This window comes from Pristis pectinata, chromosome 17 (genome assembly GCF_009764475.1).
Source record: "Pristis pectinata isolate sPriPec2 chromosome 17, sPriPec2.1.pri, whole genome shotgun sequence".
NCBI lineage: Eukaryota > Metazoa > Chordata > Chondrichthyes > Rhinopristiformes > Pristidae > Pristis > Pristis pectinata.
This window is the reverse complement of record NC_067421.1, coordinates 23,013,750-23,034,305: the sequence shown is the minus strand read 5'-3', so window position 1 is coordinate 23,034,305 and position 20,556 is coordinate 23,013,750. Positions and strand designations below refer to the sequence as shown.

At 41.1% G+C, this 20,556-nt stretch overlaps 1 long non-coding RNA gene across 1 annotated transcript in view; it reads left to right on the top strand.

Annotated features, from left to right (window-relative positions):
- The window catches only part of LOC127579554 (uncharacterized), a 36,341-nt gene extending 24,769 nt beyond the window's left edge, over positions 1-11,572 (top strand). The window contains exons 4-5 of the long non-coding RNA XR_007957698.1: positions 160-291; positions 11,242-11,572. This is a non-coding gene — a long non-coding RNA (uncharacterized LOC127579554). The remainder of the gene's footprint in view (positions 1-159; positions 292-11,241) is intronic.
- Positions 11,573-20,556: the final 8,984 nt, after the last annotated feature.

Genomic DNA, 20,556 nt, shown 5'->3' with positions numbered 1-20,556 from the left:
ATTGTGTCAGATGCTATTTAGGTAAGGGGATTTATGCATGAGCATTAGAACTAAAACAGAAAATTCTAGAAGCACTCAGCAGGTCAGGTAACATCTGCAGGGAGAGTACAGATGGCGGGATTCTGAGCTGAAGCATTAACTCTGTTTTTCTTTCTACAGATACTATCAGACGGGCTGAATGCTTTGTTTTTATTTCACGTTCCCAGCATCTGCAGTTTTTTGGATTTGCATCAGAGTTGGCAAAGCCTCACATTAACCAGCACCCAATGGCAAGTTGGTTACCTTGGTAAGGTGAGTTGACTAGTAATTGTGGTTAGCAGTGCAATTGGGACAAAACAGCATTTGAGGATGCATGCATTGACTTTGACTAGTCATGTGAGGTTACTGAACTTCTGGCAACTTCGCATGAAGGTCCTAGGTACCTGACTTCTGGTGATTAACTCCATGGCTATCTGAACCCATTGTCTTCTGAGTTTGTGAACAGAGTCTCTTGGTGTCTTCTGGACTTCCTCCTATTTTGCACCTTCTCCCCTGCACCAAGGCAAAAGATTCGAAGCCCTCTTCCTCCTGTGCCAATGTTTCCCAGGTCAGTTTCACTTCCCGCACAACTGACATCCCCTGCTCCAACCACAATGCATGCACAACCTTTTTATAAACTATTGCCAACCCTAAATAAGTTAGCTTTAACTGAAGGTAAACACTCAGAGCACCCACTCTGCTGATACAACCAGACAATCACAGTGAGATTAGTGCTGGTAGGACATTGAAATCATTGAACTGAGCAGGCAGTATAAAATTGGCACAGTGCCTGCATTACAATCAACAGGCATGGAGTTATCGTGTATTGCAAACCCCATGCCATTTCTGGGGGCTATCGAATTTAGTCCCTATATTTTTACAAAAGAATTTGTTTATTTCAGTTTGCCCTTGCTGGTTTTAATCACTTCCTTATCACTAACAACTAAGAAGGCCCTGTGCACAAAGGACTAATCCCTTTTATTGTACTGGAGCAAATGATCACTTCACTGCCTGTATCACTTTTTAAATTAAATGCAATGGGATACTCCAGTTATTTATAAACTCCATTAACCTTAACTGCCAGAATCGGGTAAATAACCATATGGGTCATTTTTTTGCTGCCTTTATAAAATCTTGACTTTTAACATTTTTGCAAGTTTGTTTGTGTTAACTTTTTATTTAAGTATTTGACTCAAAAGCATCAGTGAAGGATTTCCATTTATGGCACCATCCCAGCCTGGTGTCCTTTGAGGGTCGTTAGATATTATATACTTGGTGGTGAGCAGAGGGTGTCTGGATAAATTAAGCTGCAACAGTAACACAGCTGGTGCAGCACCAAATGAAGCAGGAGTCACACATTAAGTATGTCATGTGGTCCTTCGGACCTGATCAGCAATTGACTCACAGCCCGTGCTGAGACTGAAACTTTCAGATGATGAGTGATTAGAGGGAGATGATGCTATTAATAAACCCTCTATTTCATTTCTCATCTGTGTAATGCTATGTTGGGTTTCCTGCCACTGTTTACCTGATCATTCCAGGGAACAGAGAGAACTATGGCAGCTCAGAGGGAAATAAAATGGAAACCTGGAATTTCCTTCTGCCAGTATTTCCAAGCACCATCAGGGAATTTAGTCATGTCGTGGCACGTGAACAAGGTGAGGGATTTGCTGGGACACTTGGCGCAACTTGGACACTGTTCATAGAGTCACAGAGTTATACAGCATGGAAACAGGCCTTTCAGCCCAACTAGTCCATGCCAACCAAGATGCCCCCTCCAAGCTAGTCCCATTTGCCAGCCTTTCGCCTATAACCTTCTAAATCTTTCCTATTCATGTACCTGTCCAACTATCATTTAAAAGTTGTTATTGTACCTGTCTTAACCACTTCCTCTGGCAGCTCATTCCACATACATAGCACCCTTTGTGTAAAAAGATTTGCCACTCAAATTCCTATTTCTGTTCTGTTCCCAAAGATTTTCACTCCTCATAATCATAGTCATGTACATGGAGACAGGCCCTTCAGTCCACCGAGTCCATGACAAATACCAAGCATTCATTTACACTAAGCTAATCCCATGCTATTCTCCCCACATTGCCATCAACTCCCCCTAGATTCTATCGCTCACCTACACTCAAGGGGCCATTTACAGTGGCCAGTTACACATCTTTGGGATGAGTGAGGAAACTGGAGCACCTGGAGGAAACCCATGCAAACTCCACACAGACAGCACCGGAGATCAGGATTGAATTCAGGTCTCTGGAGCTGTGAGGCAGTGGCTCTACTTGCTGCACCACTGTGCTATCCTAACATCTTATGTACCCATTCATTTGTTTAATCAATTCACAACAAGACTGAATCTTGAAAAACAAAAACCTTGATCTTCTCTGGCTGCAGCACTGGATCCATTTCAGGACACTCAAATTTGATAGATAGTGTTTTGGTGGATTAGTGTTTGGGATGGTGACTTTGGTTGTGTGAATGAACTGAAATGCTTTTCCCCATAGAATTGGATGGAGGTGGAATTATCTGGTGGAGATTTGATGGAGAAATTTGGAATGGATAGGGAGAGTCTGCTTCAGTGACTGGGGCAGTCCATGGACAGAGGGAACAGATTGGGGTAGTTAGCATAGGAGCTAGAGGGGAAAAACTAAAAATTCTATGCATCAAATGCTTAGAATTTGGAATGAGCAACCTAACGGACTGTTGGATGGAGATCCAATGGGAGCTTCAGAGGTGAATTGGATAAAGGCTCTAGGGAACTGGGGAAAGAGCCCTGGAGTGTGACTAACTGATTTTCTCCTTGAATCAGTGCAGACACAAGGGCCTAATCCCCTCTTCCTGTGCTGTATCATTTTATAACTAAAAGAAAGTTTAAAAGCCCTCAAAGATTTAGGTTGAAAATAGCAGCTGATTAAGTTTTTCAAATATTCATATAAAATTACAGACAAACATTCATCCTGGTGATTGTTGCTCAAACAGGATGGGTCCTCCTACTTTACACTGAAACCAAAGTTACTGCAAAAACATTTACAATCAGCCACAATAAGTGACTTTCTGTCATGGTTGTTCACAATGGACCTTCAGCAGTCCCTGAAAATTGGTCAAAGTCTTCATGAATCCTCAAGTATTTAAGGTGACTATTAATATGAAGAGATCAGGTAGCTGACAAATATCTCAGTTCTGAGGTATGTTATTGCGAGATCACTGTATGCTGAGCTGATAGAAAGCTGCTTCCAAATCCTTCCCATTTTCTTCTCAGAAGACACTGGGTCAGCTGTGGAACAATTCTTTGCGCTTTGAAGCCTAAATGATCACTTCTCTTGCATAAATTTAGAATCAGTGTTACCAAGCTATCTGACTGTGGAGTCCATCACAGAAAAGCAGGACACCTCTCCTAATGCAATGTTCCTACATGTGTATTGGTAGTAGCTGTGGAGCTGTGGGAAAGGTGCAATCTGGAGTAGAGGTTTGGAGATATTGATTCCCTTGTTAACTTCGGGGATTGTTGCAGCTAATTAACATAAGTGAGCTTTTCCAGCTCTGACTTGAGATTGAACCTGGCAGTATATCAGATTGATGCTGTTCGTATAACTACTGATCCATGAAGAATGTTGAAAGATATCTTCATATTTCTGAATGTTACTATCATGTTTAAACTATTCATGGATCTGGCAACAAGACAAGAGCTCACACATTATATTCAGGCATTGTCAGATACTGAAGCCCAGTGCCTTATGCATGATGTTTATGGGTTTGTCCAAAGGATAGAGGAAGGTCCACACAACACAAATATGTTAAGAGTTTTAAATGGCTCACTCATGGCCGGGCTCAGATATCAAAGCAACTTCAAATGGCACCGGCATGACCTGTTTATTGTCATTATCACCAGCATACTTGACTGGAATGAGGAATGAAACCTTCATCCTTTCAAAATTTACTTCTTTCTGAGATCAACGGCTTCAAACCATATAATATGGAAATGATGAATGAAAGTATGAAAGGGACAGTGATGTGCTGGATTGATTTGGAATTAAGGGAAAATCATCTGTATCTGACATCATTCTTAACACATTTAAATATATATTACTTGATGGATAAGATAACTCCAGTGTTAAGCTCTGTTTATCTACACAACAGTTCAATGTGAAAATACCTCTTTAATTCATTGCCTACAAAATTCAGTTCATATTGACAGTTCTTTTAACTGAAGTCTTTTTCAATCAAATATTTACATCAATCTTAAATTTATACTGATCCTAAGGATTATCTACAGTGCATAAAGCTAATTCCAAAAATATAGAACAGTCCAGACCATTATCTGCAATCAGCAATGTTATTCAGTCAACCGTCCATGCTTGCATTAAACAGGTGACTATGGTATTTCTTGTTAGAGCAAGCATATTCAGCCCTTTTGGGGCAGGTGAATTAGGCTTTGGAGTTTACACAGTCTGTCAGATTCCCTGAAAACCAGGGGTCATTCTCTGCTCCCCCATCACTCCTAAGAACTCCTGCACACTGCAAATTACCTTTGTGAATTGCAAAGAGCATCCATCCATTAACCTACACTTGCTATGTCATCACTGCAACTTCAGGAAGATGTCCACTGTCCTGGCACTGCCATGAAACTTCATATTATGTCAGTCAACCACTGCCCCTTTAAGGCATCTTAAAGATTGGTTGCCTAGAAACAAGGCTACCTACTTCACATCTGACTTAGTATGTTGACAAGCAACCTAGGGTAAGCACAGGTCTCCATCACCATCATGGTTTGATTACAGCCTATAATGAGCAGACCATTGCAACCCACAGATGACCAGACAAATTTTCCATGTAAATATTTACATTCAACTGATAGAGCAGACAAGGATTCAGCCTGCTGGATTTTTCTAAAAGGTCCCATCAAGACCATTGTATCTTCAAGATGCGTCAATACTGCATAACCTTCAATGGCACTTGAAGGCCTTCAGAATTGATTATGTAGGGATGGCATGATCAGTACAACACTGAATATAACACCAGAGTTACCTCATACGCTGGAACTCATGCACTTTGATATGTGACAAATGATTTAAGATATTGAGGAATTTCATTTATTATATGGAAAATGGTGATTAAGTGTGACTAGTTGTTATTATTCAGGTCTGAAATTAATAAAGTGATTTTTTTGTAGGGTTAGGGATAAATGCCAGTTGGGAGGGCTGTTTTTCCTCAAAATTTTTCATGAATATTGTTTATTATCCAACTGACAGATCAGACAGGATTCTTTCATTTAGTCTCTCAGGTAAAGGTTAAAACGCTTATGGCATTGGAAATTACAGTATATGCACAGTGATCGAGCAGCTGTTGATGGAGAAAAACAACTTTTAAAGGTAAGTGTATTTCCCCAGCAGTACACCCAGCACACTGAAAAATCAGGCCCGAGAGTTACGAGTCTCTGGGGCTCGAACCCACTGGCGACCTAACCTGAAGATGAAAATGGAACCCCTCAGCTAAGGTTGGCATGAAACCATTGTGTGAGCAGCAGTAGCTTTTGAGGATATAAGTGGAATCTGAAGGTGGTTCAATGGAGTCTACCCTTGTGACTTGGAAGGCTGGGAAAGGAAAAGGCTGAGTGTGGAGAGGTGTCGTTGGGATCCTGCAGGGGCGTGCAGGAGGAATGGGAATGTGAAGGTGAAGAAGTGTCAGAAAGGAACTGTCAACGTTTCGGGTCAAAACCCTCCAGAAGATTGTTTATTGAGCTCCATCACGACATCTCTTTGCAGCTGGGTTTTGTATAATGAAGGTGCCTACCTTTGTCACTTTCATTATACCCTGCCTGCCTAATGACCATCCGATGCTGAGGAACCTGCTTCTCTTCTGGACTTGTGTCCCCGGCCATCTCCATAGCAACGCTCATGAAGTTCCAAGCCCTTCCTGCCTCCAACAACTTCCTCCAGACCCACAATGCACCTTGCCCCTTTCACCCACAATAAGAGAGACACAAGAGACTGCAGATGCTGGAATCTGGAGCAACAAACAATCTGCCGGAGAAACTCAGCGGATTGAGCAGCATCTGTGGCAGGAAAGGAACTGTCAACGTTTTGGGACGAAACCCTCCAGCAGTTTGTTTATTAACTCACAATAATACTTTGCCTTCAAGCTGCTGCCTACCTGAAGAACCTGCCTCCCCACATCTTCCTACCAGTGAGTTACCTCAGGGGAAAGTATCTGACATTAGCAGGTCACCCTCTGCATATTAATAATGAACAGCCTGGGAAATCGTTTCCTTTCCACCGACACTCTTGGCAGCCCTTCCCCTGGTTCTGCCCACCCCTTGATAATGTCACAGTGGGAGACCAAGGTTGACCCACTTTATATTTTAATTGGCTGAAAAATAGCTTGAGGATTAAAATCTGATCTCAACATATGGGCTATAACAAGTAGTCTATGTGCTGTAGAATGGGTTCTGACTGGTGGGTTACATTAATTGTTTTCACTGAGCAGCTTAATGCTGGAATCTCCCTCCCAGCAACATGATGCTGAACATAACCAGAGCCGAGAAGGATTTAAATTGGTTCCTCCATTCATGTGACATTTAATACCACATTTACCCCCATGAGCAGAGGTCAGAATGAGCTGCCTTCCCTGTTTAGTTTTCTTCTGCCTCCTTCGTTCACCCCATCAGCCATCTGTCCTGTCTACTGAATTTAACAAAGGAGGAGGGAAAGGTCTGGGGACTGCAGACAGAGCGGCCTAATGTGTTCACACACACACCATCTGACGTTCACCCCACCCTGTACATTCATTAGAAAAGCAGCTGTGGTCCCACTGAGAAGCATCTGTGTGAAGTGGCCTGCTCTCCTTCCGCAGCCAAGCAAGCTGAGCGCAGCATCAGCAAAAGGAAGTTTATACTCTGGACGAACTGGGGGAGAAATGATAACGGTTTGTTTTATTTAACATTATGCACATGTACTTGAATCAGATCATAATTCATCCATTGTAGATGGAGACATGTTTTCACTGATTCTGGATGGGCCTGAGTTTGACAGTGTTTACATTGGTGCCCACCAATTGTATAAAGCCAATTACACAGTCATGGAGGAATGATCCCAGTGCAGCAACATCAAGTCAACACATAAGTGTCTGCTGCTGCTCGGATACATGCAATCAGAGCAGGTCACATATTTACTCTAGAATCGGGCTGAATCCTGTTTATATTGCACATGATCTAGGATGTAAAGCAAGGCTGAACGGCTGTGTTTTCTGCACTTGGCATGACTAAAGCCAAATTTCTTTCCCTAAACAATTATAAGGAGCTGATCAGAAAATATGTAAGTAACCTTTCCTCAGTCGCCTGGAGGGCAAGGGTCCGATGACCATTTAAATTTTATTGAGCTTCAGTTTTAACCTGCTTTAAATATATACTTTAATCAAAGAAAAAAATACAGCATGACTGGCAGCCTGCCAGGGATATTCCACAAAGGAAAGCCGTTTCTTTGTCACTTACCAGTTCATGGAAAGCCACTTATTGGAAAACTTCCGGGCAATTGCAGTACTAGACAGTAAGGGAAACCACTTTCTACTTCCTGTGTCTGGTATCACTCTCGTGTTCTGGCATATTGTGCTGCAGGTTTTCCCATACCCACCACAGCTTGTCTGCATTGAACAACAGCAATCCATCAAGAAAAGAACAGTTGAAATTATAGTGTCTGTGTATGTTGGCAAACGGTGTTCCTGTTGGAGAGTCATGTGATCTGCTTGTTTTGTCACAGTGTAACAATGATTAGAATACAGTCAGTAGTGCATATTTGAAGGCCTAACCAACACCTCTTCAGTGTTATAGATCCTGCTTTAATGTAGTACAAAACAAATTACATTTGTGTGAGAAAGCAACCTGTTTAGAGCAGAGAAATACATCTTCATCTATTTTTTGGGTGTTAACCTAAGATTGTTAATTAGAGATACAAGAACTGAATAGGAGAACTGCAGAGATCAGGGAAGTGCCCATCATTTTGTTAGGTGCCTTGTATTTTCCTTGAGTGCAACATGAAGTCTTTTCTCCATCAACAGATAGTTCATATCCAATGTTTTGTGTGTCTCAGACGATCAAGAATTAGTGGTGAGTTTTTGGTTGGTTAGACTCTCTCCTACTTTCCACATTCAATGTATCACTAAGTATCATGGAGTCCATGATGATCAAGATCCTGTGGGTCACCATTGACCAGAAGCTTATCTTAAATACTATGGTGACATAAGTAGGTGTCAGGGTAGGTATCCTACCCTGAGTGACTGATCTCTTCACCTTCCCACCAAGTATAAGACGTAGGGTTGTTAAGAAGGTGTATGGTGTGTTGGTCTTCATTAGTTGGGGTATTGAGTTCGAGAGCTGCAAGGTAATGTTGCAGCTCTATAGAACTCTGGTTAGACCACACTTGGAGTATTGTGTTCAGTCCTGGTCTTCTCATTATAGGAAAGATGTGGAAACTTTAGAGAGGGTGCAGAGGAGATTTACCAGGATGCTGCCTGGATTGGAGAGCATGTCTTATGAGGATAGGTTGAGCGAGCTAGGGCTTTTCTCTTTGGAGAGAAGGAGGATGAGAGGTGACTTGATAGAGGTGTACAAGATGATAAGAGGCATAGATCGAGTGGACAGTCAGAGACTTTTTCCCAGGGTGAAGATGGCTAACACGAGGGGGCACAATTTTTAGATGATTGGAGGAAGATATAAGGGGGATATCAGGGGTAAGTTTTTTTACACAGAGAGTGGTGGGTGCTTGGAATGCACTGCTGGCAGAGGTGGTGGGGGCAGATACCTTAGGAACATTTAAAAGACTCTTAGATAGCCACATGAATGATAGAGAAATGGAGGGCTATGTGGGAGGGAAGGGTTAGATAGATCTTAGAGCAGGATAAAATGTTGGCACAACATCGTGGGCTGAAGGACCTGTACTGTGCTGTAATGTTCTAAGTAAGTCAGAGGTGTGGTGAACTACTTTGCATTTGCCCAGATGCATGCAGCTCCAACAACACAAGAAGCTCAACGTCACCCAGGACAAAGCAGCCCACTTGATTGGAAATAGATCCACCATTCTAATCATTCACTCTCTATGGCTGCAGTGTGCACCACCTACTACAGTTACTTACCTAGACTACTCTGAGAGCATTCTCCCAAACCTGCACCCTCTACCATTAAAAAAGACAAAGGCAGCAAGTGCACAGGAACACCACCATTTACAAGATCCCCTTCAAGTCATTTACCAGCGTGACTTGGAAATATTTAGCCATTGCCTCATTACTACTAGATCTAAATTCCAGAACTCCCCAGCGAATAACCCTGTGGGGGTACCATCAACGGACAGATTGCAATGGTTTAGGAAGATAGCTCAACACCATCTTCTCACCAGCACTACCCTCATTCTGTGATAAAGTTTCATGTCAAAGATTCAATGATTCATCAGACATACAATGTCCATCTCTGGGTTCTACACGTTTTCAATGGAAATACTGAGATCAAGTTTTATGCTGTGACTTGGAAAAGAGAATGGTTATAACAATAAGGTAAAATATACAGTATCTGAAGCTACATCTGTACAGCAAAGAGACATATTAATAGAGAGGGTACAGTCTGCTTTAAGATATTGTACACTGGCTTTCTCTGCAGTATGCATAACAACTAAAATATTAGCTTTAAAGGAGGCAATGAAGATAAATGGGAAAATGCAAATACTGTAAACAGTTTAAGTATATGGCCTACCAACAATGTTGGATAAATTATTATTTAGCCCTTTGAGAACTGCAGTAACAATTCTGCCATAGGCCAAAAATACTGCACTGAAAGATTTAAATTCACTACTTTCTTCCAGATGCCCTATTTATAGAAAATATTGCAGGGGTTTCCTGCCTGAAATTTGAGATTCAGCTTTTACAGATTGGTACCACATGCAAACAAAAATCTACCTCTTCAGTCCATGAGTCTTCGAGGAGGTAAATGGATGACCTCCACTAGTCAGTGGGACCCCATCAGTTTCACCCAAGCACAAGATCCAGAAAAAACTGTTTAGCATTTTAAAGGTGTCCATTGTAAACAAGTGCACCAATCTGCAGAGTGATCTATGTGCTTGTTATGTAATTAAAATCAGCTTTGAAATTACAGAAAATCATTCCTCTGGTAGTGTTTGAAATGCTAATAAGGACTCTGACTATCAAGTGCTGAAACAGGTCCCTTTTGAACACTTTAACAGATTGACAATTTCCTCTATTCTTATTAAAATCCCATTCTTATCATTGCATTCATTAATTGCAACTGTAAGCATTTTACTGGATGAAATTGTTTTTATTGCATATGGATGACAAGCAAATTGTAATGATTATTAGAGTCCTTAACAACAAAGGATGCTATTGCTGTTGGCCATTTCATTTCAACTCAAAACAAAATTGGAAACTCTCATTGGTTACTAAAGGTTAGCTTCGTGCTTTGAAAAATACTCATTATGGCAAGTATGGTAAAGGTAGTTGGAAAAAATGTCATAATGAATGTTCCAAAAGATTTTCAACTGTAATTATTACAGTACAGTACTTTGCATATTCTATAGTTATTTACCCATAAAGTATTGCACCCCTACTTAGCATACTGCTGAGGAAGTCTGTAGTTAAAGGCAGTGTACTAAAAGAATGGTGACAAATATATGTGGATAGCATTAATAAGGATACAAGCAGCACAGGCTGAATGCCATCCCTCTGGTCTGTGATTTCCATGATTCTACATCCTGTGGGAACTAAAATGGATCGCTTAAGAAAAAGGAATGAAATCTGTGATGCACAATTCAATCACTCCTGTTCGACCTGGTATGGCAGCACACCAAATCCATACCTCCATGCCAGTAGTATAATATTAGTGTCCATTCAAAACTTATTGTGTCATTGCCTGCCTCAATACAACAGTGTTTTTTGATTCAAGATGGCATGAACAGTTTAAAGAAGCCTGCACTTCTCAAAAGGGAAGGTGCATTGTGGCTGAATCAGGTGGTAAACTTCTGTTTGGAGGTGAACTCTTGCCCTTCTTAGTCCCCAGGGATTGAGGATGACTTGCTTTGACACTAGTCAAAGTTATGGGCATGCTATGTTGGCACTGGAAGCGTGGTGACACTTGCAGGCTGCCCCCAGAACACTCTACGCAAAAGATGCATTTCACTGTTTGTTTCTATGTACATGTGACTAATAAAGATATCTTATCTTATCTAGATACTGAACACAGCAGCTACTCGAAATGTGAATTAAAAGAGGATACTGAAAATACTCAGCAGATCAGGCAATATCTGTGGAGAAAGAAAAACTGAGTTAAGGTTATATGTGGATGACCTTAACATCAGAACTGGCCATTTCTGACAAAAACTAAAAAGGCTCCAGTTTTCAAGTGCTGTTACGGAGTGGTTGAATAGAGAAAGAGATGTTGCTTCAGAGCCTGTTTCTGTTGCTGGATGAAGTCCTGCAGCCACAAGCTGCCAGATCAGGTGGGGAAGACAGATCTGGAGCTGAAACCTAGAATCACACACCCAGGACCTGCTGTGAACAGTTCAACAACCTCAGAGATGTTGAATCTCAAATACCATATCGTAGCAACCAAACTAACAATTCACCACATCCATAATCCTCACCTTCCAAAAATCACTAATGATCAAAACTCATACCCAACATTCTTACTGCATCACACTCTTAGCACTACAACAAGCCCTACACCTACATTTCCCAAGATACAGTCTGCCATCAAATCTACGATGAGAGTCATATCACCCAATCTCATCGGGCAACATGGACGAGGACAAACACACACATAGACATGGACATACACCACACACACACACACACACACACACACACACACACACACACACACGGACACACATGGACATACACACACATGGACATACACGGACACACACACACACACGGATACACACACACAATTCCCCCTCTCTCACAGGACAAGGTGCTGCATAATAAGCACCAATAGCAGCAAACGGGTGGGAGAGAGACTCAGCTGCATTACTTCTCCCTGGAGGAGAGCTCACTCACCATAATTAGAGCCAGCTAAGACAGAGTCTGTGACCAGCAGAAATCCTTCAAGATGACAGCATCTACATGCTCCATCTCTCATCCCACTTCTTCCACAACCTACGCTCTCCTCTGATTCACAAGCTGCAGATGGTGTAATAATTCACCTCTTGTTTTCGAAAATAAAATCAGAAATGCCAGTTTTTACGCAAAAAAGAAAGGCTGGTTCACAATTTTCAGTTGCTGTATTCATCTGAATGGCCAGAGATGAACATTCACTCAGATTCTGGACACAGAGGCTGCCTGATCAGCAGTTTGTGTTTCTGTTTCAGATTTTCAGAATTTGATGTATTCTTGTCCAGTAATTTCAGATAACAATTCTGCTTTGATAATATGAATAAATCTGCTTCCTCGTGTTCACGTCTAGAATGATCTTTTGCATCTTTCCTTATCCCATATGTGTCCCTCTTTAACCTTGCATTATCATGCCTTTCTCCATTTCACCTCTCCTGCTTTCCAGCACACCATCTCTTTCAATCTCTCCTCCCCTTCCTCTTTTCTCTGCATCTTAAAAGCAGTTTACCTTTTCCAGATCTGATGAAATGTAATTGATCTGAAACATTAACTTCATTTCTGACTTCATAAGTGTTGCCTGTCCTGCTTAGTATTTCCAGCATTTTATAGTTTTATTACAATTACCAAATGTTCTAAGTGTAAATATTTGTAATGGTTTACGTATTACAGCACAGAAACAGGTCCTTTGAGTCTGTGCCAACCATCAAACACCTATCTACATTAATTCTACGCTAATCTCATTTTATACTCCTCTCAACAACTCCCCCACATTTTCACCTGCACACCAGCAGCAATTTACAGTGGCCAGTTAACCTACCAACCCGCATTTCTTTATTGATGTGAGAGGAAACTGGAGCACCCAGGGGAAACCCTTGCAGTCTCAGGGAGAACATGCAAACTCCATGCACCGACAGCATCAGAAAGCAGGATTGAAACCCAATCAGTGGAGCTGTGAGGCAGCTAATTGTACCTCCGCCATCAGATTTCTGAATGGTCCATGAACCCATGAACACTACCTCATTATTCTTTTTTTTGCACTATTTACTTATTTTGTAATTTATAGTAATTTTTATGTCTTTGCACGGTACAGCTCCTGCAAAACAATACATTTCACGTCATACAAGTCAGTGATAATAAACCTGATTCTGAGCCACCGCTCTTATGTTAAATGCAATGTTCCAGGACCACCTGGGAAATAGGTTGCACTATCTGATGAGTTCATCAAGAACTTCACTGCCAGAAAAAGAACTACATGATTCACTGTGCATGCTCACGTCTACTGGACACTGAGGGAGTGAAATACTTTCCTTCCATTTTCTGTACACTCCTGGCTTCACACATAGTTCCTGCAGTGTGATAGCTATATAGTCAGTGGTGCCCTGCACCATTTGTGATGGCAGTGCCATAGCCTTGCTCTTCCTGCTGCTCTTTTCCAAGGGTGAAGGATGTGTTTCCAGCTCTCTACAACCTTCCCTATCCAAAAGTGCAAGGAAAAGCAGGACCTATTGAGAGATCTCCAGCTGCAGACCAAAGGAGACTGATGCACACGTGTTACAGGACCTTCCATAGGGTCTTGCATACACCTGGCATTGGAATGTGTGGCATATTTCAGTGAGGGCTTCACAGAATTGTATCTCACAGGTCATTAACCTCTGAAGTGGACCTTGAAGAACTGCTCCCAGAGGGGCTGTGGTGGATATGGTCCCTACTCCCCCTCCTCATCCCTCCTCTAGGAGCCTCTTTCAGTACCTCCCTGTATGCCGCACCCTGAGAGGGATGGTAACTAATGTGCCCATTGTTTTGGAGCAATTGAGCATTGCAGAACCATTATACTCAACACAAACTCCTTGTGCTCCCAGGACATCGCTCTCAGTTGTGTAAAACAAAGCATCAAATGATAATGTATTCAAATCTGCATTCTATAGAAATCAACCACTAACTAAACCGCGAGTAGTTAATAACTAACATTGGTGAGGTGTCTGTGGCACTGCAGAAAACTTGATTTTACATGTGTGCAGAACACATGATGTTGGCTCAATTTGATGGCATTGGCATGGCATCTCCACACACTTACTCAGACAAGTAACAGCATTACCCATACTAGCAACCTTTCCAGTTTACTGGCCAAATGTGATTCATGCTATAAATATGTGCGCACTCATATCAGATACCAAATTGGAAGAAAATCATCACCTGGGGTTCCAGATAACAGGCACTACACAGTTGATTTCTGTGGTGTCTGTGTCCACCCTTCCCGTTTAAGAACCATTAGCCACAGAAGAATGGCACAAGTGATTAAACCAGATTTCTATGACTGCTGGGAGCAAAGGCATAGCAGTTGTAGCTGTATGAGATCTTGCACTTCACATTGCCTGCATATAACATTGGTGGCAAAGTTCCACAGCTGGTATTAACCCAGTGCCCATCAAACTTATCTGTTAAGTAAAGAAAAGCAGCTAACTGCCTATCCTGGAGATTTGAAATAAAAACTGAAAATAATGGAAATTCACTGTTTCTCTCTTCGTGGTAGCTGCCTGATCTGCTGAGTATTTCCAGTATTTTCTACTTTTACTCAGTAAGTGGCTGAGCCATACCAACCGGGGAGGCTCAGCCTCTCACTTATACTGAGTTAACTGACAGTTATGGGCACTACAGTTGGATGGAAATTCATCCTAAATCCCCAATCCTGACTGACTGCAATTCAGCAGTGCATCTGTGCGTGTGTTTAACTGAAGTATCTGCTAGCTTCTATACCCACAGAAGGTCCTTTAACACTTATGGTCATGCAAATAAGGCTTCCTTTCTCAGCATTGTTTAGACATCTTTGTAAAACATTACCTAATAAGGATTAAGTTGAAATAATTAAAGCACCATACATTAGATCACTCTTAGCAAGTTACAGCTATTGAAAATGTTTCCTCATTGAGTGAACACTGCTTCAAACAAAGAGATAAACTGTTAATTAAGAACAGCTCTGAACTAACTCTGTAAAACAGATAAGCTAAGTGGGTGTTTTTTTCCTGAAACCAAGGCTGAGTCTACATTTTGAAGTAATGCCTGAGCTGTAAAACAGGTCCTGATTTAAGGAAAAGCATCAGGAACATCTGCATTCCATTGTAAACTGTTATATTTAGATAAAATGAAATTCAATATTTAACTACCAATACAAAGTAAAAATTTGTCTCTAGCAGTCTTTTTCTATCAGTTGTGAAAACACATTCATGAATTAGATCCATACCTGAGCAATAGGACCATCTGTAAATAAAGACAAAAGGGTGGCTGTTGTCCAAAACTTCACTGTTGTTACAATGTATTCAAACAGCCTCTGGTAAATATCAAAAATATTTAATATTTCTATGATCAGTTTAAAAAGTGATTCAGTGTTGTGGACTCTTAATAAGGAATATTGTTTTCTAAAGTCTCACTTGTGAAATAAATAAGATTGGGAAGAGGGAATGATAATAAAATATTTTGTGACATTATCCTATTGTTACTTATGAAACATATTTAGGACAATCTATAAGTGGCAATGTATTAATTAGTGTTAACTAAATAATTCTGATCATATCACAAAATACAAAGCACAGTTAGCATATTATAAAGGTCAAAGATGGAATACCTCATTGGTAAACATTGCCAATACACTATGTAATATGATTTCAGAATGACATCACAAAACTGAACATATATTTCAATACTTCTGTCAGTGTTTCACTCTGGAGTTTGGAATGTTAAATCTAGACTGATGTAGACTAAATCCGGTGTGGTACTAGGTGATATTTTTCATGGTCAGAGTGTTTGTCTTTAAAATGTGACAGTAGACTGTGGACTGTCCGCTCTTTCCTACATCACACCACTGATTAACCTACTAAAGTTTTTCATTGAAAACTGTAAAGCACTTTGGGACGTTGTGAGACCAAGAAAGGTGCTATTTAAATGCAAATCATTCTTTTCTCCTTTTGTCTATTTACTCCAAATACTACACAAGGAAATGCATTTCATTTTTGATTAGAGCAAAATTATCTTTAAATTGTTATCTTTTGTTCCTGGCAGGATAACATGAGTCTGACACTTTTACAATGAATACATTGGTTAACCTATCATTCACAGAATATAAACTATAATTAAAAACATATTTAAATACTGAACACCGGTGTTGCTAAGTATAACCTGATGTGAAAAAGTACTGAGCATTATATTAAAGTAACATAAAAAGCTTTACGTTAACCTTACTTCTTGTATTTTAAGAATATTATTACCAGTGGTTCAATTTTGGAAAATAATTCAGTGTTACGTAATAAAGGTTGAAATTTCTGTAAATCATTGAAGTTGTGCAATACTTGTAAACATCACTTCAAATCAGAGTAATTGACTGAGCACCCAGAGAACAAATAGTTGATGTCCCTGTTCATTCCTTCAGTATGATTGGATGGAGATGGTGTACTCACTACCTAGTGTGGTATTACTTCATCAGTGAAGTAAGAGTGCTCCAGTTGCTTTATATCCCTGGAACAAGACAGTGTGGGAACCCTGTTTTGCACTTGAGACTGCTCCTGGAGGAACAAAAAACAGAATTCTTGAAGAACTCAGTGGGTTGAGCAGCATCTGTGGAAGCAAAAGATGTATGTCGATGTTTCAGGTTTAGACCCTGCATTAGGACTGAGAGGGAAATGTCAACATTCACCTTTTGCCTCCACAGATGCTGCTGGACCTGCTAAGTTCTTCCGGTGTTCTGCCTTTTTGTTCCAGACTCCAGCATCTGCTGTCTCTTTTGTCTTCATGCTTTTGTAGGAAGCTGTGTGTGGGACATAGAGGATTTGACTCGAGCTCTGCTGTGCAAGCTCAGTAAATTGCCTGTCATTCATTAATTTGACCTATACGTAAGCAATGTCCATGCGGACACAGTAATGGAATATTGCTACTCAAAGAATTGCTTCATTGCATTAAACACCTTTACTCAGAGATGGGCAGTAAACTAGAAGAAAGTGGAAGTTGTATTAAAGAATACACAATTGGGAAATGTCCTTCTATTCCCTATACAATCTCTTCTGGTTATGCAGCATAATAGTTATAAGACTGGTCTAACAGCCCCAAGATTGCAAGTCCGAAGCAAACTGATGAACTGAATTTACTGAATCTTCTTATTAGTGGGCCGACAGCAGAAGAACCAGATGATAAAAGTCCATCTGGTTCACTGACCTCCTCCGGGGAAGGGAACCTGTTACCTGAATTCCAGTCCCATGTTGAGTGAATGAACCTTAGTTCCCTTTAAAGTGCTCATGAACTCGGCCTTTTCTCCTTGGAGTGATGGAGGATGAGGGGTGGCCTGATAGAGGTGTATAAGGTGATGAGAGGTATTGATCTTGTGGATAGTCAGAAACTTTTTCCCAGGGCTGAAATGGTTGCCACAAGAGGACACAGGTTTAAGGTGCTGGGGAGTAGGTACAGAGGAGATGTCAGGGGTAAGTTTTTTACTCAGAGAGTGGTGAGTGCGTGGAATGGGCTGCCAGCAACGGTGGTGGAGGCGGATATGATAGGGCCGTTTAAGAGACTTTTGGATAGGTACATGGATCTTAGAAAAATAGAGGGCTATGGGTAAGCCTAGTAATTTCTAAGGTAGGGATATGTTCGGCACAACTTTGTGGGCCGAAGGTCCTGTATTGTGCTGTAGGTTTTCTATGTTTCTATCTCAAGATTAGCAACACAAAGGCTAACCACTGCAGACGCTGAAAATTTGAAATGAAACGATGGCTGGAAACACTCAGCAGGTCACGTTGCATCTGTGTCTACATTTCCAGCCAATAACCTTGGGGCAATCGTGATGACACAAGAGTCCCGGAATTTCTCCCTCCATCCCTACTGCCTGGCCAGCTGAGTATTTCCAGCATTCTCCACAGGCACTGTCAGCACCTGAGATCAAATGAAAACGTGAACTGAATTTGCCCTAAAGGACCTCCAAAGCCTATGATTTGAATCAGACAGTAAACTGAAATATGGAGCTTTATGTCCTTCTTAATGGCTATTAAATTTCTACTAAAATAATTTCAACCTCCTCCCTATTAGTGAGATGCAGCAGTATCAAATATCCTGAGTTTTAAAAACACTTAACAGTATAATTGGTTAAAGTATGCACTTTGCCGTTGGTCCACGCTGATATTCTATTTTTAAAACTTACTTTCATGTCGACAGCTGTAACATTTTTAAATCTTTGAAGATACCAATAAAGTTGAAACAAGAAGGAAGTTCGGCTTGGATGTTCGGCCACCTATTGACCCAGGCCTTTGAATTGCAATTTCATTTATTTTCCATTAGAGATGCATAAAAATCAAAGTCCTTTATGACCCTCCGGTTTTGTTTTAATTGAGCGAATTATCAATAATTATCGCCAAACTAATCCCACTTTAACAAGATCAGACCAAAGAAACCTCACTTAGTTGTTTGTTGTTCTTAAAGAGGTATGGTCTTTGAAAAAGAAAAAAATGTTAGCAGGCCTCTTGGGGAAAGGAGAGAGACCAGGCAGCACGTCTGTCACACTGGGGCCGCCTGCAAGTGACGAATGATCTGTTTTGGCCCATGTCACCTCATGATACCGAGTGTAAGCAAAAGAACGGGCGTCATTTACAGGTCCAGTATACTTAAGGAATATGCTCCAAAAGCAGCAACTTTCTAATGGGTATATTTGGTTCTAAGAATGAATGCCTTTTCTATTGTGAACGACTACAACTTGAGCTATAGATCAGGTTGTCTGCAATTCAGATCTCGATGCAAGGTCTGAATGGGACGGTAGATAGTCTGGCAAGGAGCAAACATTTCTTTGGGTGCATTGAACGTTGCCTGAAGTTGCACCTAAGTTTTTTTTTATTCCCCAGGCAGGCTCTGACAGTGCTGCGAGGGAGGCAGCTGGGACCTGGCACAATCTAGATTTCCAAACAGGTGTTCCTGCAAGCTTCGGGCCATAGGGCTGGGGAGATCTCCCAGCCTGTCACGTGTGATCAAAGGAACCAGAAATACTGTCTAATCAAAATCGTGGGCTCAAAAAAAAGCAGACTGTTTACAGCACGCAACGTGGAACAGATTTCACCTCATTTAAAACTCTGTAGATATTTTGTTATCATTGAATGCAAATGATTCGAGTGAGGCTGGGAGAGTGCGGAAACACCCTCCCTTCACACAAAAAAACAGGTCCCGACACTATCGCTGAAAAACTACATTGCTGGGTGTTTTGGAAACTTTGTCCCCACCCTACCACTTTCCGACGGGACTTTCGCTACCTCATCGGTACTGAATGCTCGTCTGCGAAACCCCTTTCCCCTCAGTACTTTGTTCCCCTCAGTACTTTGTGCAAACTGTGGCTTCTTCTTTGAAAGGGCATAGGTCAGAGAAAGATAAGTTGATTGATCCAAACAAACTAGAAGGCAAAAAGGGACCCAAAACAAACTCAGACAACAGTCTCTTTCATTCAAGCTTGTCAAGTTCAAAGTATATATTTACATAGACTGCGGATATAAAGACAGTGCTCTCAGGAAGTTGGGGAGGGCTCTCCTGAGAGTTAGGGCCGCTGTTCGTCTTCACCTTCAGTTGACTGTATATGCAACCCACAATTCCAGTGCTTCTGGGTCAACATGCCTTACATCTCATCTCGGGCCCCCTCTTCATCTACTCCCACACCAAGCGATAGATTTAACACTAACAGTCTCAACAATCATTAAGATAAGCCAACTATTTAATTACAAGGACTTCACAGGCGTTCGACTTTTCCCAAGATTAAATCAAGATGCTTCTTGCCGACCATTCACCATTTCATTGGTGATATTGTGTGGCAGCCGAATCAACTAAACTTCTGCAGTTAAAATGCTAGGTGGGAGTATGTGCACGCGTAAACTGCGTCTTTTTAAACAATTTTACACTTTCAGCAATTGTCATTCTCAGGGAAAACATTTAAAAGTAGGTTTACGCTTCAAGTTTTGCAACAGAACGAATTAGCAGACTTTTTGTTGAGCCGGTTCCTCACACTGATACATGTTTTTTTAAATGGCAGAATCTACAGTTGGGAGTGAATCTTGCTGTGAGCGTTGGGAGTAGTTAGATAAATCAGTGTCGATTGATTCACTTCATAGCCGGTCTGACCAGGTATTTAGTAAAACACTATACTTGTTAGAAACATTTTAAACTATGTCATTATGTTATAGTTAATATGAATTGAACATTGCCGCAGCGCCATCAACTTACAACTCTAATTAACTAAAGTCACGCAAATTCCGTTCACAACAGGTCTGACCTGTCCTTTTCTTTAATATTTCGCTTTTACGCAGCAGCAATAAATCAAGTCTAGCAGGCAGTAGCTTTGCAGTTTAACCCCCGGCATTGCCTTTTTGAGACAGTCTGCCATTAACCTGATTGCCTTTTAAGAATAGTCACATATTCAGTCGC